At 38.3% G+C, this 26,042-nt stretch overlaps 1 long non-coding RNA gene across 1 annotated transcript in view; it reads right to left on the bottom strand.

The window, feature by feature from the left end:
• Positions 1–1,485, bottom strand: part of LOC113948147 — a 52,155-nt gene extending 50,670 nt beyond the window's left edge. The window contains exon 1 of the long non-coding RNA XR_003528012.1: positions 1,413–1,485. This is a non-coding gene — a long non-coding RNA (uncharacterized LOC113948147). The remainder of the gene's footprint in view (positions 1–1,412) is intronic.
• Between the last annotated feature and the right edge of the window lie 24,557 nt (positions 1,486–26,042).

Here is a 26,042-nt window from a genome sequence, read left to right as displayed (position 1 = left end):
AAAAGTGCTGTCTGTAGGGCTCAGACAACTATAGCAATCTCTCATACACAACAGCAGAACTGTTAAAGTGTGACATTTTTACGCATTACAAATTTGGTTTATTTCTGGCTTTAAAAGATATCACTGCATTTGTCCAGGATGTATATGGAAAAGACATATTTTTTCAGTTCCTGTGCGCTAAATCATGTTTCAGTCACAAAGAACAGAATTCAGACTTGGTCTAGTGGAAGGTGATCTTTAAGGTCCCTTCCAACCCCAATCACCGTGTAATCACTTTTGGTAACACAGAGCTCAAACACCTTTCTTGCTGGGAGTTTCACTTCTCTCACACCAGGATAAAAACAGGCAAGTTTCCACTTTGGAAATGCACCATCACAGCCTGATTGAGCTTCTATGGAAATATTGATATAAAAATCTTCAGATTTGTTCCTGGCTCTTCATCTGCCTTCTTTTGTTACGCTTACTAGCCATGAAGGTAAGGCTGTTCGTACTCTTAGTACTTCAGACAACTGAATTAAAGACAACATTATTTTATAGTTCTCAGCACAATCACTGGATTTACAACTTGCAAATGAGCTAGGATAGTCAGCAGTTAGCAGAGTGTAATTACTGTGTGAATGGCTTTCTCTTGTCTGAGGGTCCAGCAGTGGCCACAGGCCATGGATTGAATAACCTTTCTTTAGAAATTACATGAATTTCAAATCATCCATGTGATCCATCTCTCACATGTACAAACACCCCCACACTGTCTGTCTTTATTTTTTCCTTGAAAATAAAATGTCAATAAGATATTTTTAGCTATTGCTTTTTTATGTTAATGGTAGAATGGTACTAACAGATATCTCAACGTTTCCTGTGAGATACACGTGGCTTCAGTAAACATGCACCACTGGGCACCAGCCAGAATCTGACAACCTTTTTCATTCCTTGAATACCATTTCATTGCACAACCAACCCACCGGAGACATTCAGTTTTTCAGTTTGGAATACTGAAATCCAACCCTTTTGAGACAGTTAAGACTTGGTTTTTTATTAGAAAGTTTTCTGCTCCAGTCTTCTTTTGAGAAAGAGAAACTGCCGTTGGTTTCAGTCAATTAGAGACTGCAAAACTGGGTCACAGATTTGTCTGGATGACTTGTGAGAACCTACCAATACATATACAAACTTTACATTGCTTAAGGAAGGGTCATCCATTCATAAACTATGGTCCCCTACTATCCACACCTCATTAGTCCAACTCTACTCTGAAAACACAAAGGAGTGCTCTTTGAAAAGTTCTTTTGCTGGGAGCTCATATTTTTACCAAACAAGTTGTTACTATTATATTTGCTTTTTGTTTTCTTTTTTTTTTTTAAAAAAAAAAGACTCTAGGTTTTCAAATATGGAGTTCCTTTAAAATGTCATCAGCTTACCTGTCCAACTGCATCCAGAGGCTATTCTCCTCCACGAGAAGTCAAAAAAGATCAACTGTCTCTGAAGACTCTGGAGGCAAGACATGTGGAATTAAGTCAGTTCTCAAGTGCAGCAATATGTAACATAATCAAGTGTATTGCTTGTTCTCAGGGCTTGCCTCTGTGCAACTGCAGGACTCTGAGTATTGCTTTTGAATCCCTTGGAACTTTACAATTTTTCTTAACCTTGGGCAGTCCCAAACATCAAATCATCACAGCTCCCAGTGTTGCAACACTGTAATTCCACCATGCAAGATTCAGCACTTCAAATATCACAAAAAAAGAAGTTATTTATATTTTTCTTCTGATTTTCAAGACAGAGGAGAGAACAATCCTCAACTTGATCCCCTAGGAGGATTCCAGCCCTCCAAAGCTCCCCCATGCTCCTCATGTTTGCTTTTATGACTTGAATCCCTTTAATCAATGGGCATGTGTTTGCTTTAGGGGAAGCACCATGGAAGCCTGTTCCCCATGTGCAATAGGTCTGCCTGCTGATAATAAAGCTCAAGGTGTGCATATATCCCTGTACCAGCCACCTGCAGGGCTGGGCACAGCACTCTAGGCAAAAGTAGAGCAGATGGTCCTGCATTGGATTACCTTTCTGGGGCTTCTAGAAAGAGCTGTACGACCACAGAGTAACTATCCTTGTGTTTCTTACACTTCCTTGGAGTTTAACCTGGATGGCTGAGGTGGGACTCATTGCATCAGCCACACACAGGCTGTTTGAAGCAAGGACAGCTCCTAAAAGGCTTCTAATCAACGTATACCTCATGTCTAACTTACTCTGGCACAGACAGCCCTCTAAAGTTTGGCTCCTGTAAGGGAGTTACCCAGGAGAACTATTTTCTTGTGCAAACTAATAGACTTCAAAGCACATATTAGACAAACACAAGTAATTCTGCAAAAATTCCATTTTAAAAGTATGACAAATGAACAATATCTCGGGCTAATTACGTTTTCCTCTTTCTTTCATGATATTGTCCATATTACAGCTGATTGAAAATAAGTGGTCTGATCATTTCTGAGCCATGCTACTCAAAGTCATATTGATTATCAATAATATTAAGGTTCATTTATTATAATATTATTTCTAGCTTAGCTTCCAAAATTTGAAGGCATTTCTTCTCTGTACATCTCAGCTGTTTAAAATTAGATGAGCTTGTTATTTTCATGAATGAAAGTTTTCCATTTCTACTTTCCTTTTTCAGCATTTCTGTTTTTACCTTACCTATTCAAATATTTATTTCTATTTCACCATGATCATCTCTCAGCTCAAAATATATTAATTTCACAAAGGCATGCAGTAAAACAGTTCAATGTTATGCTAAGTCACCCAAGGTAGCTTAATAGGATTGCTAGTGTGACTATTCTAGAATAAAAGACTGTTTGTTTCAAGCACAAAGGCTAAATATCAATGCTGCTGTGACTGTAAAGAAGTTTGATGATAGAGACAGGTAGGTTGTATGGCCTTACAAGTAACTCAGACATTTCAGGTGACATTATTTGATTTTTTTTTTCCCTCAGCTTTTCTTACAATAAGTGTTTTGTCCTGGTAGTAACAGATATCTTGCATTGGATGCAGCTTATAAGGAGTCACCAAAACTATTACATTTAATTGGTTGTTTTTTTCCTAAGCAAAACTGCACTAAGGAACAAGAAGTTTTCATTTAATGCCTGCATATTGTCTACTAACATTACAAGAGAACAGGCTGTGACATGCATCAGTGTGCAGTATTAGGAAAATGCACCACCATCAATAAAGGATGCACATATCACTGGGAACAAGATAAATCTGTTCACTTGCAGAACAAGGCATTTCTTCTGGTCTGTCATTTCCCAAAAATCATAGATTTCTTTCTCCTAATGACTCTCCCACAAGATAATTATGCCCTTACCTCTGCCATGGTTAATTTTTTGCATCTCTAATATGTTCAAGCTGTCGAGCTCCTCACTGCCTCTTCCTTACAAGGTCATGGATATGGGGCAGGGAATGGGACCCTTATCAATTTTCCCATCACTGGAGAGACAAGGCAAGGCAGCACAGAAGAGCCTTTATCCCAGATCCCACCATCACCAGTCACTTTATGATCTTTAAAAAAACCACAAACAGAGATTCTTCATTCTAGGCAGTCTGTGATATCCACTCTAAAAATCACATAAGAAATCGTATCTACAGATGAACTGAAATACAGAATCTCACAGTTTGATATTTCTCAGTTGTTGATTTTTTGTGAAAAGCAAACATAGAAATAGAGCTTTAATAACTTTGATATTTATTTGACATTTGACTAATAACAATTTTTATTCACAAAGATTAGAAATATTAAAAAATACCTCATTGTGGTTTTCACACAGAATCAGATCTAGTGTCAGGGTCCATAATTTAAAATCTTCCTTAAGTGTATATTAAGGTTATTCACTTAATTCTACTGCACATAATTAACACTAAGGAAAAAGTCTCAATAGCTTTCAACAATTTTTAATTTTACCTGGTTAGCCAAAACACACATTCTGGGTTTATGTACATCTTTGCCTCAAGCAACAAAGTGGTTTCCCAAATTTCTGTCACATCAATGCATCCCCTAGCTAATGTCTCAGTCAGCATCAATTTCTGCATGATAAAAGTCTACTCATTGCTGTAAACTTTACATTTTTCCTCATCTGATTCACAAATGTCTGAGATAAAGGTAATTCACTTTCTTCAGTTCTAAAATGGTAATCCAAATATTTATCTCAGAGTGATTTTTAAAACAGTATTATGAATGTTACTGACAATAATTTGTACTACAGTAGGGCCCGGTGTGGCACCCAAAAATTAGGGCTCAGTTATGCTCTCTCAGGCACAAACACAGCAAGAGAAGATCCCTGTTGGAAGAGAAAACCAACAATTTTAAGGTTGTCTTGAGATTTCATAAATGCAGGCAAAATGCCCTGAGATTCAGTGGTATGACATATCTTACAAATGAAAAGTATAATTTAAAAATAATAGAACTGAAAGAAACCTTTCAATAAACTAATTTAGACTACAAGAAAGGGCCATGCAGGACTTTTCTCTTTTGCAGCACAAAAAGCTTCTCCTTGTGCCATTTCCATGAGCCTTACTGCAGCATATGCACATATGAAGACTGTTTTACATCTTGGCATTAATTCAAGGTGTTTTATGAAAGTCTATTCCTCTACAAAGAATGTTTTAGGTTTTATGCCTTTTATTCTTCCAGCAGATCTAATCAATGTTTATTATGAACCTTTGGAGTACGTAAATAAACATAGCATTAGACTCCTGTTTCACTGCCTCTGGAATACACATTCCTAAACCAGCTAAAGACAGACCTGTAAGGATTTTTTTTCCTTTTTTTAAATACACAATGAGGCTTGTCAGGGTTTCCTTTTGATCAGTTGGCTCTGCAGTGCTGTTCAGTCACGCTCTGTTAGCAGCAGCTGAGCTATGAAGATGGTGCCTTCATTTCCATAGTGGTGACATTCAGCATGGCCTTCTTAAAACACAGCATATGCACCCATGAGGGGAATATGGAATTTAAAAGTCCAGCATGATGAGTATAGCCAAAGGGAATCTACTGCATCTGCCTTATCAGTGTAGAAGGAGGAGAGCAGTGCAGCTCTGGCTGTGCTGCAGAGAGAGGGATGGACGTCGCTGGAGGGAGGAGAAGGGGAGAGCAATGCTCAAGTGCCACGTTCCCTGTGTGAGCTGACTAGGCAGCTCTTGGCCTACATTGGTGCTATTTCACAACTGAATCCGGTGTTATTTTAATTTATAAACCTGCCAGCTCCCTTCCCCTGCCCTTATTTGTTTCTTTTAGTAGCGAAAAAAAATCTTGTTACCGAATTTGTCGGGAGCTCCTAAGTTCATCTTTTCTCCTCTAATAGAACCAGTCTTATAGGAAGGAATTAAGGAATTAAGGAAGGAAGCTTCTGTGGCAACTAGCAGTGTTTGAAACATCATCAAATTTTAATTAATGATACACCACTGCTCTGTAAATAGACATAGTTTGGAGATGAAGCTTGCTAGTTTCAAAACAGTTGATTGGTTTCTTAGAACTGTGCTTGCCTCCAGAGTAGCACCCATTTCAATAGATCTACACAGACATCTTTAGCCCGAAATGTAAATAAATAAAAATTACTAATAAAACAAAACTTTATTATAGTAAATTTAAGTGTATACCTAGGAGTTCTAACCACATCACCGGGAAAAAACTAAAATATATTGTGCTTATGAGATGCCAATCTCTGATTCTTTCTCGTTTGCATTAACACAATTTGAGAATTAGATTAATTTTTTACCATAGCATCCTGCTTGTGGATAAAATACAAAAATTCATTTTTAAAATATTTGCACTAAGGGAACTATAACTATTCATCACTCTGCAGTGAGTTTCCAATCATATTAATTATGTATCCAAAATAACCATGAAACTTTTTGTTCAAATAACAGTGTCCCCTATGTAAGTAGTATATGTACTATAAAAACAGGCCACAAGGGGACTTCTATAAACTTAGTTCGACATTTTTATGGAGATTTATCAATAGGAACCCACTACAGCTCTAGGCTCAGAACATGGAGATAACCTCTATGTTACAAGGGTATTAGGGTTATAGAGTCAAGTACACATGAATCAGGAAATGCTGTCCCCAAAGTGGCCAGCACAACCAGAGTTTGACTTTCTCTTGCCTGAGTATTCAGCAACAATAGTGCTGAGGGTCAGAGAAAAGCCCATGAGGACATTAAGGATCTTGGCTTCACTCTAAGGTTTGCACAAGGCACAGTAAATAAAGTCTAAAGAGATGTAGTCTGGGGTGGCCTGGGACACCAAATCCAGCCTGCTGGAGGCTTCTGCCAGCCAAGTCTTTTCCCCAGAGCAGATGAGGCTGCCCAGCAGCGAGCACTGCTCAATTAGGCAAAAAGGCTCTCCCTCCTCCTGCCCCGAACTGGGACGTGGCAGCGGCTGCCGGTGCCTCTGGAGGCCGGGCAGCACAGATGGGAAGATGCTGCAGCTGCCAGGGCCAGTGCCCTCTCCACTCTCCACAGGAGGGGCAGCAGCACGGGAGACCAGGGGAGCCTGGCTTTCCAGGATGGTAGGGATTCAGCTGTGACAGCTCAGCTCCCTGCCAGAGCATGGATGTCACGAGAGACCGCGTTTGGCAGGAGCTGCTGCCAGGGAAAAGTGGCCAAGGAGTAACCGAGCATGGAAGTTGCTACACTGGGGATGTCAAGTGTGACACAAGACACACTTGAGTGCCAGAACCTTGATCCAGCACCAAAATAACTCAATGTGAATTATCCTGAAGTTTGATACCAAATTCCTCATAATTCACACTCACACTCTGTGTTTTCTACTTCCTATTCTCTATTCTCAGCTTCCTACCTTATTCCATTCTAGTTTCTCTATCCAATTAGAACTTGTCTGATTCTCCAGTTTCTAGGAACAACTTCTCTCTCTCACCAGATTGTAATTTTTCTCTCTTCTATTTTACCAAGTGTTTTCTCCCACTGACACCTCATTTCACATTACATAAAGCAGGGTAACTGTGTCCTCTGATCCTGGTGCCTTGGGCTGGAACAAGATCTGTGTAGTCTGTTTGAAGATTAGTATGTACTGGTTTTCTTTTCCCTACTAGATTCATAAATTAACAAAACTTATTTTTTTTCTAATGAAGACAAGAGAAGGCACTTCTCTGCCATCAGAGCAGCACTTTAGCTAAGTCTCTAATGCCTACCTAAAGATATAGGTCTTAGCCTGTCTCAATCTATATATTAAAGGAGGATAAAACATATTTTCTACTAAATTCATTCCCTGAAACAGCTGAATCATTCTGGTTGACACAGGAAAAATACAGCCTTGGGCAGATACCTGACAATGCAATTTTCATACTGAGTGACAAGTTTAAAAAAGCTAAGAAATGCTGATAGCAAGCTCTTGTGATGGGATGCATTGAACAGCCACACATAGGAGCTTTACTGACAATATTAGCAGACTATACAGACAGAATTATTTATTGCAGAGAAGAATCTTTTTCAGATATCAGCAACTCACCTCTATGCAAGTATCCATCAGCTTTAAGACTACAGTTGACACAACCTGAGGTCCCAGGTCTGTACAGGTAATTCTCTCCATGAAACCAGTATTAAAACCACGAAGTACTTCTATTTCCAAAGGAACATACCTTATAGTATTTTCCTTACAACCTCCCTTATAATTATCAATTAATCATTCCAAAACATTACCTAAGGGCAAGCACAACTGCAAAAACAAAGAAGAAATATATACTGACTTTGATGTTGTTGTCCCTCTGGTTCTCACTAATATTTTGGAGAGAAAAACATCTTTGAAAACCAAGCAGAGAGAAAGAGAGAGTGAGAGAGGCACATATAGAGAAAAGCTCATATTCTGAAGAAGCCAGAAGGCACCAGATAAAAGCTGATAAAAAGTAGGTTAGCTAATGATTCACAGCATCCAGTGCTCACAGAACCTTGCTAACAACAGCAGGGAAGATGCAAATGCAGAAGCTAACATCAAGTTCTTCAGTACAGAGGAGATGGATATAATGGAATCAACTGGCTATGCACACATCTGGGTATGGAAACTGCAGATGGAAACAGAGCTCCACTGATGATAATATTTCTTTAGAGTTCATTGGAAATTCAGAAGTCTACATCTGAGCACCCAACTCATCTAGATGCTGATGCTGGTGATATGAGGTCCATGAGTACTTATGTTTTCTGTTAAAGGGTTTTTTTCTTTTCTTCACCCCTGGGATTACTCAGGGCAGTGAAAGTGGGCCAAGCTCTAAGAAGTAAAAAAAGTGATAACATCATCTTTGGCAATAAAGAATTTCAGGTTTCTGTTGGATGGTTTATCAATTAATATGACAAACGTTCATTCACTGGTGAAAACAACTTCTTTATAGGATTGACAGCCAATGCAGAAAATAAAGGACAAGGAGGAAGGTAACTCATTAGGTAAAGATCCATTTTGTGTTTATAGGCACCCTTAAATCTGCTGACAAAGTCTTCCACAGCAAAAAAAACCTGCTCATTTATAAATGAGGTCTCTTTCAGCCTGATTCTGCAATGAGCTTATTAAGAAGGTTTAGAGCTACCTAACAGGAACACACAGCAATTTCAACTTGGGATTTCAGTGTTAGAAAGTGAAATCTCATCGGCATAAACAAAGGTGGCCTGAAAGCACTGAATTCCTCACGCTTTTCCAGCCAGCAGTGCTGCCACACAGGTTCATGGACATTTTTCCCCTTTCCCTGCAGCAACTACTTCAAAGGCAAAGGGGAGTAATTTATTTTAGTTATGTTCTAACATCTTTTGTCAGCTTGAAGCCAGGAGAGTCAGCTCCCTCTGACCAGCTGCCTCTCCCCAGACCACAGGCAAGGGCTCTGTGGACCATGGTCTGGGAACTTCTGTGGCAAACATTGATTGCACAGTTCCTTTTGCACAGAGAATGAAGTCTCTGACATTTATTATTGCAACAGCACTTCTGTGCCAAATCATTCCTTCTATTTTTTTTTTTTGACAGGGTGTATATTTTTATGAATTACAACCAACTCTCCAGGAATAAAGAGGCTTCATCAGAAAATCCACTGACATATACTTGAAATTCCAGGATACCAAACCCTCATCAACTCCGGGTCAGAGGCTTTGTCTTTTGTGAAGTGACATCTGTTGACATCAGCTGAAAACTTGGCCCATTATCTCAGAGGTCAACATTCTTAAAATAATTGTTGTGTTTCAGAAAGCATGAATTTATGGTCGATTTTTCTTTGACAGATTCTATAAACAAAAATAAAATCCCTAAAATAGACCTCAGGGCTGATTGTTTTATTCAATAAAATCCAGGCACTAAATCTCTTAAAACAAAATCTGATAAAAAATGTTGTCATTTTAACAAAATATGAATTAAAAATTTAATGCTATCCTGTTGAAATTGTATCCAGAATATAAAAGGAGCACCTGAAAACTGAAATTTTTATTTTTCCTTTTGAATTATTTAAACAAAAACATACAGCTTATTTTTTTTTTAGAACAAAAGTTCTGAAAAGTCAAAATTAATTAAATATTCTGTTCTCGTCATGCAGAAATGTTTCAATTGATCCCCCCAATAGTTTAAATTTGTTTGGTAGAAAATAAGTTTTTTTAAATATTCATTCCAATTCAGGACCTGAAATATTGTAAAATTTATTGGGAAATTAAAAATTAATTTTATGCCAAGATCTATTTAAATTAAGGTTATTGGGATATTCTTTTTGAATACTTATTCCCTCAGGATTCACTAGGCCAGATTAATTCTCATTAATTAATCTCCACTGATTTCACTATGCTTTTTTCAAAGGAAGATTTGATTTTTATTTCTTTAAAATGTCAGCATATGCAATTAATATTGCTCAGCACTTAGATTATCTCTATTTGCTTAAAAATTGCTACCTAAAAAGAGGAGGAAAAAACCCCAAACCTCTGGCAAAACATACTTTTTATTCTTATGTAGCGAAAAGATAAAATAATTCATAATTCTGTATTCCAAGCTAATCACAATCTAACCATTACTTAGCAAGTGATTAAAATAAAGACTAAAATGGAATATAGTGATGTAATTTTTTGATTAATATAATTTTTTTACTTTGATTACTGAAATTTTAGCCAGAAGAACGTGTTTTATTAGCTGCCCTTGAGCAGGGATACTCTTTTCTCAAAATCTTTCTCATCCAGCCAGTTGCAAGATCTCTGTGACATGAGCAACAATGCCTTCCTATGTATTAGCACGACATTAGGGCATCATCTTTCACTCAGAAAATTGTAAGACATGTACCATGGTCCCCCCTCAGTCTCAACAAGAGGCTCCATGTCATTCCTCGAGGTCCTTCATCACCCTGGACTTGCTCAGCCGTGGTCATGTTTGGGCTTTCCTTGGCAGCTGGAGACACACGGCAAGAGTTGCTCCCCTTCAGACACTTGTATGAAATACAGCTGTGAGCTGACAGCACTCCCAGCATTGAGGGTGCTGTGATGTTTAACCTGTCCCTGGGAGGAGGGAGTTGCTTTCACCAGGGTGAAAAAAGTGCTGACAGGCCCATTACGGCAGGACAATTATTAGAGTCTGGCCAGGAGATTCTTCCTCATTGCCACGTCCAAGGAACATACCAAAACCCAGAATCTTTTAGAAATTAGCCTGCTGGAAGAGTCTTAACTATCTCTCTGGCCATTAGATGCCGAGTTTGTCATGCTGTGACAGTTCACTAGCTGGGTTAATTGTATTGTCTCAGCTAAGGCAGGTGGCTGAGTTCCCTTTCCTTCCTTGCTACCTAAGAGAGCAGCCTCTGCTGGGAGGGATGGATGCTGCAGATGGGGAGGAAGAAAAAGCTCAGCAAAGCACCACGGCTCCCTCCCTCCCGGGGTGGCAGGACCCCCGTTCACGTTGCTACATCATAATTTTGTGTGCACATGCAGAGCTTATTCCCTAACAATTAACAGGGTTTACCTTTCAAAGTCATAAAGGTATCTATCTAATAGTGGTGTTTTCTGCATGCTCAAGAAACACTAAAGGCTTTGTAATGATCCTTCTTAAAGTAAAGATAACTAACTAAAACCCACATTCCTTCTAGTCCAAGCACACCCATCAAAAATCTGAATTTAGGTGTATTTAACAAGCTTAATAGGTGTTACAGATGCATACACAACTCTCTATTATTATTTAGATCTTTCATCAAGACTATAGTGAATTACTTTGATCTGGATATGTCTGTTGCATTAAATCCCTGACCCAAACTATTAATTTTATGAATTTAGGAGTTGTTTATAGATATACAGAAATCTCATGAAAAATTTCTCTTTGTTTGATGGTTTAATTTTTCAAGGTTACAGTCTCAGAATACTGACAGTTATGTTCATCTGCTGGTTTTGTTATGTTTGCTGCTGTAGCACTATTAAATATAAACATAATGATATGAAGTCCTTTTGATTCACACCTACTTTACAGTTCCTTTACAAATATATATATTCTCTTATGCGCTTGTGGGACAGGTGATACTTCAGTCCAGTGCAAACATTTGACACACTGTTGGTTGCCCAGACTAAAATGTAGATAATGATGTAATGTCATGTTCATTTGTACTTCATACTTGAAAATAAAACCAAAAATATTCATTTTTATATGTGTTTTTCACTGATATTGTGTGTTCATTACATGTCTTTACTTTCTAAAAGAGGACAGAAGCAGAGCTGAAAAGAATGACAGATGTTCCAAGTCACACATGTTCAACACGATCTTTCCATACCTCTGGTTCCACAACAGGAAAATCCATTCAGTGCAAGAAACAGAGTGAAAAAGAAGATAGGACTCCTGAGCAGCAGTGAGTCTCAGGACTAAAGTAAAAACAGAAGTTGAATGCACAAAATATGCCAAGTCTCCATCTATTGTATAAGCAAACAGTAAAATTAACGTACAATAACACTACTTCAGAAAAAATACTGGCACTTATAGTCCTGCTAGTTTCATTTTTGAAATGAAACAGTGGTTATTGCATCAGACAGCAGAAAGCAATAACATGAAAAAGCCCTACAGAAAGAGATATAGAAGCAGGAAATAGTAAAACAGCATTAAAATACTTGAAAATGTGTTCCTTTGCAGTTTAAAACGTGACATACCCACAAGCAAGCAGCTGCTAAATACTCTTTGTGATTTAAGAAAAGTAAATAAGTGCATTTTTCACTAAACTTTTGCAGCAGGTAGCAGGAAAAAAGCTCTGGTCTTCTATAGAGGTACCTTGGAGCTACTGCAGAATGATAAATAGATAATATTAGCACAGTTACTGGCCTAGATCCACAAAACACCATGCAATTCCTAATATGTGATAAGAGTAACCAATTTATGTTACGTTCAAGTACACTCAGATAATCAGGCAGTTCTCAGCATCTTATTGGAAAAATCATGCAAGTGTTACAGAAACAAGCACAGAAAATGGACAGTAAAACAAGTGATCTTGCTTGAACTATATCAAAAATTACCTGTACAATACACTAAGCACACAGGTGACCTGTAGCTATAGAAGACTTATAAAATGCTTACTATACATTTAATTCAGCACATTAATAAGGGAACTTAGAGGCTTCAGGTATCAAACATAAATACTAGGAATTATGTACTCTGCACTTTGGAGGAAGGGAGGCTTTATTTGCTTTGTTTTTAACAATGTCAACAGAAAGCATGGCACTATTAAATTAGCAATCAGTGAAGTTGCAGGTTTCCTTTCTCTTTATTCAAGGTCAGTGTTCTAACCTTCAATTGTCTCTACACTTTTAACCTTTGAACTTCGCAATGAAATTACAAGCAAGCTGAAAATGCAATGTCCTTATTAGAAGAAATAGGCCAACATCAATGTTTCCTTCATCAAAAGTGTCAGAAACATCATCTGTCTTTCCCTATCCCCAAATCACTGATCGGTAGAAAGTGGAAGCAGAGAAGAATCATTCTACACACAGGATATTTATGGCATTCTCTGTTTTAGTGTCTCTGGTTGGAACTGCAAAGAATATAATAGCCAAGATGGCCCTCAGTGCTGGACTAATACAGCAGTTCTTGTAAAAGCTTTCTTAGGAGTCACATATTTGCATTTACAGCATCAGATGAAATTCATTCTCCTGTCTGCTTGTCTTAGCTATGCACTCAAAGCAGGGGGCGATTGAACCAAATGAACAAATATCCCTTTGTCTAATTCTATAATCTCAATATTCAGGCACTTCCAGCAAAACTACCTCAAGAATTGTTGCTGTCTGTTTACTGCATGCTACTGTTGTTGGCATGTCCATCCAGAACTGAGCAGACAGATGGAAAGCTGCCTGTGCCACGGATCAGCCGGAAGCCACGTACGCATTTGGCTTGAGACTGAGGCCAAGCTCTGCTGGGAGGGTGGTACACCGAGCTGGGCTTGCTGCCACATCAGGGGGAGTCACAAGAACTCTCATCACTTCAGAGAGTTTCTACGTCTACCTCCAAAAATGCCACGTAAAGATGCCAAAGAGTGTGTACAACCCGTGATTCTCCTCCTACCTGGGAGCTGTTATATCATGAAATAGTCACTTATCCAATGTAAAGTGGTTAAACAAATGGGATTTGCAGAGCCAAATATTGTTCTGGATGTTTCCCCACTCATCAAACCACCAAATTATCATCACATGTGTTGCCTTCTCAGATGCAACTGGAAATAAAACGCACACGTGAATTGTCTTATGGAATTTGATTATTTTCCATCACAGACAAAAGAAAAATCACAGTGTCCTCCACGGTGTAAGATCAAGCAGCTGATGGACAGTACAACTGCAGAACAAAAAGAATTAAATAAGCCTTGGAGCTTTTCCCAACCATTCCAGAGGAAAAAAAGAATTCCCTAGCTCTTTCCTCCTGAAACACAGAACTTAGAATATTGTGTATTTTGGGACAGCTGAAAGGTAGACATGAAATGCAGTATGAGCAGGAGTAACTTGTACCCTAGGCTTTCTGGTGTTCAGCAGTGGAAGAAGGACAAATTATAATAATGTGCTCATTGCAAAGGAGTTGGAACTTTTAAGGTCCCTTTCAATCTAAACTATTCTTTGACTCTACAATTGATGTTATTATTGAAATACTCAATACTACTCAAGCCAACAGTATGGACTAAACTGGTCTGTGCAGTGCTTTGAAAAAGCAAAACTTGCCTCGCTTTGCCCAGGTATAATTCTTGCATCTCAATACAGCAGTTAGATGTAATTTTGTACATTGAAATCTGAATCACCAGAGACATTTTTTTTCTTGTTCTTTACATTATTATTACTATTATTATTATTTTGTTGTGAGACCACCCAACATTAACAAATTGTTTTTATAACAACACCTAGAGACGGTTTTCCAAAGTGACACTGTTTTTGACTGGCTCTTTTGCTGATGCTGCACCAAAGGACCACACACTTCCATTGAATTCTGGACTCCTGAGCACTGCAGGAAAGCACAATGCTTGAAATCAGGCACGTATTGTTTCCAGATGAGCACTTTGGTACGAGGCTACCCCAAAATCAGCACAGTGTTGACCTGAAATTGCCTGGCTTCATCTTCCGGGCCCCTCATGCAGTCCATCCTTTTCATTCTTTTGACAGTATGAGTTCCTTTAACTAGTTAGACATATGGTTTCAGCTCCTATTCATACTTTCACACTCAGTCACTTTTCATTCTGGTAACCTTGCCAAAAGCAGATTTTGTCAGGTGAAGTAATTTCCATCACATTAGAGAGATTATCTTAGCTGATGTGAGTTGTACACAAGAGGCTCAAACAAGCACTGGTGGGCTTGTCTGACAAATGGAGGCTTAAATTCTGCTTTACTTCAGCTGGGTACAGGAGCAAGAGGCTGCCAACTACTCACAGAACAGTGCAATGAGGCAATCAATTAAATCAAACCCAGCTTGCGGCAGAATAAAGACATTGAAAGGTTAATATTTTTTGTGCTATCTTATATATAAATCAAACTCTCAGTTAAATTTCAGACAGGGATTTTTTTTTCCCCTTAAAGGCTTATGAAAAGGCATTGTATAACTGACATGCTTTCAGTGGCAATGATGTCACAGCAAACACAACCTCTCTCACTTGTTGATACAAACATTCTCTTGAAAGACACCTCTGAAATCAATGTCACTGAGCAGCAACAAAACAAGGCTCAAAAACTCGCAACTACCTTCACTTATTTTCTTCCAACCTGGTTCTAGACTTCAAAAGACCAAAGAGTAGAAGTATACAATATCTGACTTTAGTGTCACTATATCTTTCAGTTAAAACAGTGTGAATCAAGACATTTATTTTGAAAGCTCCATCCCTAGACTGTGTCAGTATGTTTTGTCTACTGATCTAATTTGAAAACATGAAACATCCTAAAGTATTCTGACATCAGTAATAAAAATCCACCATGTGGACAATAATATATGAAACCACATAAAGACACCTCCCATTCACTCCTATAGGAATTTCAGTCTAATATCCAGCTACAATTAAATCTAGCCCATTTTACAACCCTAGCTGTAAAGACATGTTAAATTTGCCATTTCACAAGGTTCTGAAATTAATCCAGGTGAGACTCAGTAGTCAAATTGGTTTTGCACTATGATTTTATGTTCATGCAACCTCCAAACTTCTCAGGACTGAATGTCCTTGAAACTCATTGTGCTGAGATCAAAGGCAAGGGGAATTCAGCCTCACCTTAGAGTTTTGTACAGCTTTCTCCTTTATAGACCCAAGGAAGCTACAAGTTCCAATGTTGTACATACAATTCCTTCATGGAATATTATTAAAAAAAAAAGAAAGAAAGAATGAATAGTTTTTCCTTCTGTTTGCTCATGTTTACCTGTGATTTGACTCGGACAAGTGATAAGCAAGGAAGCCAGTCAAACACTTCCCAGTTCCTAGGTAGTGCTATAGGAAGTTTATGGGTTTAGGAACCGAATTTAACAAGACACAGATGACAATCATCTGCGGGTAGCTGACTACTATTAGCTTCTTCTATCAGTTCCAATACTACCATGTGGTGAACAGGTGGAAATATTGGCTGGCTCCACAGGGAAACAGCCAAAGGCTGAATCTTGGCACATGTCTGTATCCCTTTCTGGGAAATGGCCATTACTGACGTGGTCCAGCTGGCACAGAAGACTCAGTAGGCTGGGTACTCACCTGGGATCAGTATTTTGCTCTGGACAGGAGTCTGGTGTTTCTTCCATTCCCATCATTACAATCAGACCTCCCTACTCAAACACTGTATGAAGCTGATGCCTGGAAATTAAGCTCTTCATTCTAAATGTTTCCGTATCTAAAGCATCCTTTTGCCCTATTCTAGAGTCACCTCCTTGCCCAAGGAAAAAGCTTCTGACTAGGTACATGGAGGGATAAGAGAAGAGGTTTCTTCTATTTTCTTAACTCTCATACCTAAGGTAGAAGTGACGAGTAGGGCACTTTTGGATTTTTGGTAACTCGCTGTCTCTGTAAACAAAAAAATTGAAACCCAATGTGAAACTTCTGCATCTATTCACAGAAGTCTTGCATTAAAGTCTTTGCTTGGTATAAAAAGAGGTGGTTTTTATTTCTTTAAATTTAAATTTTTTTAAAAATCACTTTCATATCCTAGCATAGGTACTACTAAGTAGCTTCAACCTTGCTTAGAATTGTCCCCTACAGCTAAATCCACCAGGACCCTGAGAGGGCAGTTATGCCACAGTCAAGTCACTAAAATGACATACTATGAAGAAATGTTTTTGTAATTTAATGGCACTTCAGGTTTTATCTTCTATCTCATTTTCAGTTTTCCTTTTTATTTTCTGAATTTAGAGCAGCTGGGGCAATTAGTAAATTCTTCCCTATGCATCTATTCCATAGGGATTGGTCAAGCATATAAACAATTAGATATGTTACTTAGGAATGGTTATTTTTTATTTGGAAGCAGTTTCTACCCACAATTTTTTCCAAGCCATTTGCCATTTACTTGCACTCATGATTATGTAATTGCAGTATGATAATGTATTCTTTTCCTATAGAATAACAATATTTCCCAGCATTTGCTCCTAAGTTATGCTTACAACTATCCCTTAAAGGGAACAGTACTTTAAATGAGAAAACCTGCTGTTCTTTAATTGCTACAATTGTGATAATTAAATGAAATGTACCTAAATGGAAAATAAAAAAGTTTGGGAGGTAAATATGCTGGCATATTTACAGCACTCTCCAAGAACGGGTTAAAGCTCTGATTCATATCTTGTACGTATAGAAATCCAGATCTTTGGCCAGATTTGCATTTTTGTAAAATATATCCAAACACAAACAGGATGAAACATGCTTCAAATGGAAAGAGAAGCCATTTTAAGTAGCTCTGAATCCCTCTATTTTTCCTCTCTTACTGGCATGCCACCTTCTGAATCTTAATCTCTGAACATGGCTCAGTTGTTTCCTTTGGCAGTGGTTTTATCTGTTGGGAATTAGAGCTCTGATCCTTCAAAAATTACATGTCTCTAAATGGCCAGTCTGTGCCAACAGCAGGATAAAGGGGTCTACAAAGTTAAACCTTGGCAAGTCTTTTCAGGCTTGGGATGTGAACCCTGATAGTAAATGCCCAGCATGTCCAGCAGTGTTGGCTTCAGTGACTTGTCCTACTACTCTCTTGGCACAGAGCATCCTACCAGGTTCTACCAGCTCTCCACCTTTATGAAATTTGCCTTCCACTCCACAGCCACAATCAACACTGCTGCTCCAAGTCTGGTGGGCTGCCTTTGCTCCAGAGTCTTGCTAAGGCTGGTATAGAAAGAAGGAGGCAGAGTGTGGAAATCAGCCCTCACTTTCCAAGTCAAGGGAGAGGGCTCAAGAACAGCCAGATTTCTGTTCTCACACAAACTCACATTACATGTCTGCTCCACTGCAGAGGACCAGAACTGGTGAGTGCAGTGCCCATGGGTAGGAGAGAGGGCTTCATTCCCAGTATCCTAATTGCCCCTACACAATATAGCACACAGCTGAGATGGAACAACAGAACACTTTAGGGGAAATTAAACTGTTTCAAAGAAGTGTTTCCTCTAAAACATTGTAAGAAACTGCCCACAAGTGAAGTGGCATCCCTACCCACACACTGATAACTTAGAAAGCCCTTTTATTACTACAAGTAGAGCCTGAATCAGGTCAAAGACTTACATTGCTTTGAAAATCCAGTGATTGCCACTGAAGTTGAAACACTGTCAGGCAACTCTGCTGTTCATACACCGTAGAGAGGCATCTCTCATGTGTGCTGCTCACAACACCCTTTCCACAATGCTAACACAACATTCATTTTATTGTTGTACACTCAATTTTGCTTTTTGTTCATGGAACACAGATGTCTCTAGGACCACGTGCCTTCATACACAGGAGGGGACTTTTGCTGTACAATATGGATACTGCCATGTGCTGGGCATTGATTACCACATCAAAACAGCACGTGAGGACACGAATTGATGAGAACAGCAGTCAGTTCTGAAAGGAAGCTTCCTGAAGATATTTTTGTTACTAAAAATACATTGCAGTTTTGTTTTTTTCTCTCCCCCAGCAGTGTACCCAGCCAAGCCTTAGTGATTACAATACATTCTCCCATTCTACTCTAAAGAATGTTTTCTAGCTCAACCTTAGCTGGAACTATTCGTTCTTCCCCCGGCTTTTACTCTTAATTTAATTTTCACACTTGGGTGATCTTCCTGTGCATTTGAACATCACCAAAAATTTCTCAACTATTCTCATATGAACTGCTTTTATTATGTTTTTGCGTCTTTTAATTTGTGTTAAAGCAGATACTGCTGTGGCACAGGAAAGGGACTGAAAAGTCTGTAAAGTGTAATTTAAATTAAGAACAAATGGCTTTCAGTTCTTTCAGTTGTACAGTGCTGGGTTTTGCCATATAACAGGTCCATCAATTAACTTTTTCATATAGATGCTCCTCCCTGCTCTTGGGCACTTCCCACAGGAACAGCTCAGAGATGATATCCTCCAGTAATGCACACCAGGCTATAGAACAAATCTTGACTCGTGACTGGTGTTCACTAACTGCAGTTTTCTTCCTACACTTGTTCTTCCTGTATTTTTGGCGAGAAATTATTTTTTAGTTATTCTGGGACTTCATTGTGCTTTATTTTCTTTCTCTTCCTCCTAAACTTTAACAACTGTATAAGACATGCCTGGAATTTCCACATGATATGGTAGGAAAAGATGCAGAAGTACAAGCTGTGCATCTGATACTCCCCTTGGACTCCAAGTCCCATCCTGCCCTCTACCCCTTCACTGAGATAACAAGTGGTGTTGATATATGTTTACTTGTCCTATTTAAAAAGGGCATATATTGCACTTCTAAGGATCCATCTCTTTCTTTTCCTCAACAAAACTGCAAAAATCAGGTTGGATCTTATTTAAATCTTATTTTTCACAACAGCCCGAGTGATTACTTAATTGTTTGCACCTGTTATTTAAGAGTTCCTGTCTCATTCAGTTAATTAGACATACTTAAAGCTCCATGAAGGTTGAGGGTTTTTTCTGAGGGATTTGTAGCAGTGATCTAATAAACAATTCACGTAAGTCTCCAAGTGTGCTGAAAAATGTTTGATTTTACATTCTGCTCAGACTTATATGTTCTTAACATTTTGTGGCAGGCATGAAAATCCCTAATTTTACTCAAGGGCTTGCTGAAATCATTATTTTTCTCTGTTTACACAATTTTTTAAAGGTTAATAATTAATTATATTGTCTTGCCCTTCAGATTTATACCAGATCCCAGCTTCCCAACAGATTAAATAGCAGTTGTTGACCTTTAGTTTGGTGCACCAATTCGATGACTTGAGAAATCCCAGTACAAGATATTTTTTGAGATCAGAGACTCTGTTTCAGTATGCAAACTCCATTTTGAGCTTACATCTTCACTACCTCCTCTTCTGCCTTTCTACTGGTATCTTGTGCTAAACAATAGAATATCTCTCCATTTTTATTATAATCTATTTAAATGGTAACACTCTCAAGAAAGCCCAGGGTAAAGCATGTTTAAATTCTGATCTTTTAGAAGAGGGAATCAATCAAAACTGGCTGGAGGGGAAATGTAACTTCAGTGAGACTGGTCTCAGAATCTCTCCATAAAGTGAGGTTTACAACAGGCAGGTTTCTTTGCCTTTTTATGGTAGAAGAGGAGAACAGAAGAGAGCAGAAATTTGACTGTAAAAGAAACTGTGCAAGAGAGAAGGGAAGGGATTCCAAGATTCTCAGAAGAAACAGCTCTTATTAGAAGATGCTACAGACAAAAGAGAGAAATATGCAAAAGTAGTTTGTTTTGTCTTTTTCTGGCTAAAGCAAAGAGTGAATCAGCTTTTGAAACCTTCACAAATCCAATACACCCACAATTTCCTGTGTCGGTTTCTTGATGAAAAACAGTAGAGAGCATGGATTGCTCCAACAACTGGAGATTTAGCAAAACCCTTCTGATTCCTAATTTCATGAAAATATGTCCATGAAATGTCCATTAAAATATTCAAGAACATTCATAAGCCTCATAGCACCTTTTAATTGGGCTCTAATTCAACTCCTTCATTAAGTGCTTTTCCAAAAGAAGGATTCATGGGAGGAACTAAGGTTCTGGAAACAACAATGGTCTGGAAATTAGTATTCTACCCACTAAGCACCTTGAGCAAACCTTTGTTTTAGCAGTGAGCAGCATTTTTTATGTTGGTTAGGAAATACATCACATATTAAATCTTTTAATATTAAGTCCAAATAGAGATACGGTCATGCCAGGTTACCTCTTCCCTCCTGATCCTCACAGAGTCTTCTCTGAAACTTGCATATATGTAAATAATTCATAGAAAATGTGTCAACAGACAGCAGAAGACAGATGACATTTTTATGGGATGCTACAAATAGCATCTTACGGCAACGTGTAAGCACAGAACTATTCAAAACCTTTGCTCTCTTCACGAGTGAAAGACATCTCTGAAATTTGAATGGTTTTTTTCTGCTCTTTAGTCACAAGTCTGTGGCTACGTGAGTGGAATCCAGGATGGGATTATGAAGTAATGCATTGGTTTAGTGTAATGGTTGAGTAGACCTCAGCACTGTAACATTTAATCTCTTTCTAGAAAATATTTAACAAATGCAGCAGATCAGTTTCCTGTAAATGGAAAACAAAGATTTATTTCTTCCGTGGAATTGCTAGGTAACACCTTTCAAAGCTGAATAGCTCTGAAAACGTTTTTGTGAAAAGGGCCTGCATAGAAAGCTCTGTGCATGTATACATGCTGCACATACTTTGAGATACCATCACAACAATTCCTTTCATATTTAATAATCCTATCTAATCATGGGTAGTGAAAGCAATATTAGTGGTTTCCAGAATGCCCTTTAAAGAACTTAAAACTACACCTTTTTGAAACTGTTGTTGTTCTACCTCCTATTAATGTGTGCAATTTCCTTGCTGGCTCTTAAATGGTGCAATAAAGCAACTATAAACCCTTTAAGGGCTGTTTTTCACGAGGTAAAGAAGTGGAAACTGAGATACAAGACTGGTGTCCAAACTCACAACTTTCCTCTTGGTTCAGAACAAGTGGCAACACTAACCAGTAATAAAAAGAAAATACAAAGGCTGAAGAAAATGGAAATAGGATCCATTCTATATAGCAAATGGTACCTCTCAAATTTTAAAGCACTCTTAAAACAGTTTCCATGGGAACAGAAATTTGGCATAGTTATGAAAAACTGTTAGGAGGCAGCTTCTACCAAGCCAGATGGATAATGTGTAACAAGGGAATATAACAAGAAGGAAGTAGGTTGCATAATCCCTTAAACCTTGATAATGGGTCCAAGTGGACCTAATCACAGGGCAGGTCTCCAAAAAAATGTCATCACCACTACCAATGGTGACAATACTATCAAAAGCAAGTGGAAACATTACTGATGCATTCACTTTTCAACAGTGCTGGTTTGCTTATAGGGAAAAAAGAAAAAAAGGAGGGCATGGCTGTGGCCACCAAATATGACAATTAATCCCAGGTTGTTTCAGTTAAGAGAGAAAATCTTTGAAATGTTTGGCTCTAAAACACGTGCAGCTAATAATTCCAAAGGGGTTACTGGATGCCTCCAGCCTGAAAAACTGAATTTTCCATTAAGTTTTCTTAGGGTAGTACACAGGTAGGGAAGGTTTCCAAGAGAGTATAAGCTCTACAAAGTACTAGAATGACCCCACAGTCCAAATCAAAAACCTATTCCAAGTTGCACTGGATAGCTGGGACCAAGACATCATTTGTCATTAATCAGTTTATTAATGTTATTACTCTATCTTGAATACCTCTCAACCTCTACAGTGTTTGAGCCCCTTCTGATGGCTGACACATTGATTCTCCCCCCTCTCCCATAGGTTCTCTTCCTCTTCTCCTTTCGGGGGAACAAAGGCCCAGGGAGGCAAGTTCCAGATTCTCACAGATGACATAACTTAGAGAAACTAACTCCCACTGAATTAAATACAAATGCTTAGATATCTTGGTATATCTGAATCTGTCAATTTACCAAAGAACACTAAGGACCTGGATTAATGAAGCAAATATGAACTAAAGTGCTTTACTTTGCCACACACCTCTAACAACCTTATTAGGCCTTATGTCCACTGCCTTTGATAAAAGTATATTGATAAACACAACCACCCTGGTGATAGTTGTCTACCAGATGACATTCTGAGGAGACAAACACTCTCATCATGAAGACAGTGTCTGGAATTTTTTCCAGCCCACACCAGAGAGCTTCCCATTAGTGCCTCAACCTACTGCATATTAAAGTTGGAATCCTTTTTCTATTGACATTGACAATATAATTTACATTATAGCAACTTAATGCTACGACAGAAAACATTATGACTCTGATGCTGGAAAAAGATTTCTTCCTGATTACAGTAATAATCAGCTATGGAAGTTGCATGAAGATTTATTACCTGCCTAGTTTGGAGATAATAATTGTGTGGCCCCGAGACACATGTGGCACCACGTGGTTCCCAAGCCTGCTGGGAAAATGCAATCAGTCCTGATTCTCTGCTGCTCAGTCACACACACTTTTATGAAGGGATGTAAGGCACGAGAAATCCCAATGTTTGTTTCAGATCTGTTCCACTTTTACATAAAGGATGTGAACTGACCCAATGATGTGCAGTCAGATAATAACAAAAATTTACTGAAAGTATTTGAAAAAAATCTGTAGGTACACAATGCTGTATTTAACAATGAAAGATTGCTGTGGTCAGGGTAATAGTGCAATTTTTTTTCTTTTGGCTGTTAGAACTCGCAAGATCTTCACTAAGTCAAACATCTGTTTTGGAAGAGCCAACACAAAAAGCCCTGCACTACCTTAAACCAGATTCTAACATAGCTCGTACCTACAGTCCATTATGTGGCTGCCAAATAAGAATTATGTCACTTCCAGAAGAATGAGAGTTACAAGAATAAGAATTACACCACATCAAATATTATCTTTGACCTCAAGAGAACCTAAAAATTTCATTAAGCCCTTGTGCCTCCTTCAGCCTTGTAGCATCTGAGGGAGCACCCTCACTACTTGTAAGAGGATTTTGCTGCTTATCTGAGTACTAGGATTTCAAAAGTTCCCTTTTGAGTCCTGAAAATCTTGTATCCATCATCAATAGTTCATAATGAAAATTCAGTTCAAACCTTAGTCTCAGTGAGGGTACTATCACTCCATAAGGCTGTCATTTATTTTGACTGACATTTCATTTAGGATTCAAATGAGCTACTGCTTGTCATGTCAGATAATTACACTTTTCTTCAGCCACCTGAGCACAACTATCTTAGGAAGAGAACCCAAAAAAACAGAAGTCCAAAAACCTTTAACATTCCGTATGTCCCAGAAAAATAGCAGAGGGCATGGGACCACAGGTTGTGTTATGTCACAAATACCTTTATTTATTATGCATAAAGCAGTCTGGACTCTTGTCAGATTAGATAGAATAAGACTTTGGTGAATCAAATCTCTGTGGGATGTCAGAAATAAGGCAGGGAATTTTATGTGCAGGTTTTATGTTTATGATCCAAGATGAAAAAAATAAAGAAAAAAAAAGAAGGCGTAGGCTTTAACGATGACCTTTCATGATCTATTAGATAGTCTAATGCAAATTACTCCCCTGCTGTTTCAACTTTTGAGGAATGGACTATTGGCTAATGACATTTTTACCAGTCTGAGGACACAGGCAATCTCAGCCCTAAATCAAAAGGTCATTTCAGCCAACTGGAAAAACTTTCTTTTCCTTTATGTTTGTTGCACAGCAGTTTAGCCCAGCTGCTTTGCCTTATTAGTTTGATAAATAACTACTGAAAATTTTGGCATTTTTTTCATCTCAAGGAAATAACAAAGGTCAGACACATGAGGAATGACCAGTGTGTCTGCAATCAGGTGGTGCAACACCTCACATTTTAGGACTTTTCCTGCTAGAGTAAAATCCAAACCCATAGTTTGGATCTGGGAAAGTGAAGTTTTCAATCAGACAACAGATACAGACACATCCTCTCTCCAAAGCGTAGGGGCCTCACCTGGGGCTGCATGCAGGCATTGTTCAGGGTCCTGACTCCAAAATCCTCTCTGCAGAATAAGCTTCTTCCTAAAACTGCTCTCTGCTTGCTTGTTTTGTTTAAGAAGCAGAACGATCAGTCCCCTTTTTTTTTTTTTTTTTTTTAAGCAAAGATAGTATCAGTAGCTATGCCTGTGATTATCTTCCACATAGCAGCTTTTTGGTCAGGAGCTGGGAAACTCAGAATCACAAAATCACTTAGCTTGAAGGAATCTATATCTTCTTCTCTTCCATGCCAGAAGAATGCCCTTATCATCACATTTGCACATGGATGCAGCAAGACAGCTTTGTCTGTTTGCAGCAGTACATGGCTACCATCTGCTTCAAAGAAATGCAGTCCCATGTGCAGTTTGTTCCTACAGCAATGACCTCTTCTTGTCTGGGTTCAGTGCCAGAGCTCACACAGCTCTGTAAAACTGTAAAAAGCAGGAGAGGGAGAGAAATAAACCACCAGATTCTCCACTCTGTCTTTAGAGGGAAAAAAAAATAATGAGAGGTAAAATGTATGTGGACAAAATACGTCCACAGATGTTACTTTCAAATTTGGGGTTCACAAAGATCCTGCTAAGGTCTTAAGTAGGAGTTGTTATGTGAGCGCAGAGCAAGCTTTCAAAACAAGATTGTGTCAATGTTATGACAGGTGAAACTAAATGTCTAGCATGGATTTGAAGTGGAAATCATGTTCCTAACTCCCATAGGCGGTTTTAAAACCTCTTCCCAGTATGATCTGAAGCACCAGCTCAAAAGCCCAAACTGGTGGTATAATTAGTTTTAGGTGACACCTACTCCATTACAATCACTTTCAGAATAACTTTCAAGGTAACACAAAGGAAATGTTTCACCATCACTTTTTAAAGACCACTGTAAAAGCCCTGATCTCAGCTGGTTTAAATTGGCAGAAGCAAAGTCAAGGAGGTTGTACTGATTGACAGACACCACCTGAGTACCATGTCTTGGATATTTAAATTTAGTGATAGTGGCTGGAGAGATAAAAAGAAAAAAAAATACATAATAAAAAGGTGTCTTTTCAAGACATAACAAGTTGATATTAGAACATAATTTATTTTCTTTATGTCATCCACATTGTGAATATAAACCAGGTCAAGTGCATTCATCACACAGAGATAGATGTGTGGAAAAACCTAAAGGCATGTTTGGGACTGAGTTGGGGTTTTTTTCAGCCATCATTAGGTTTTGAAGAATTCACATTTTATTTTCTTGCATTCTTTTTCAGTAGAATCATTTATAAATGTCATCAAGTTAACAGACCATATTACTTTAGCTTTTTGATAATAAAACTACAGCATGCTAGGAAATGTCCAACACCAAACTAGCTCTTAAGGTTGGTGATTATACTACTGCCAATGGAAAAAAAAATAAATCTACATATTAAAGATATACAGTGACTCTCTACTTTCTGAAATTTTATATTGAATGCAACATCCTGT

Source organism: Corapipo altera, unplaced genomic scaffold (assembly GCF_003945725.1).
Source record: "Corapipo altera isolate COAL_440 unplaced genomic scaffold, ASM394572v1 65, whole genome shotgun sequence".
NCBI lineage: Eukaryota > Metazoa > Chordata > Aves > Passeriformes > Pipridae > Corapipo > Corapipo altera.
This window is presented reverse-complemented; position numbering and strand designations above follow the sequence as displayed.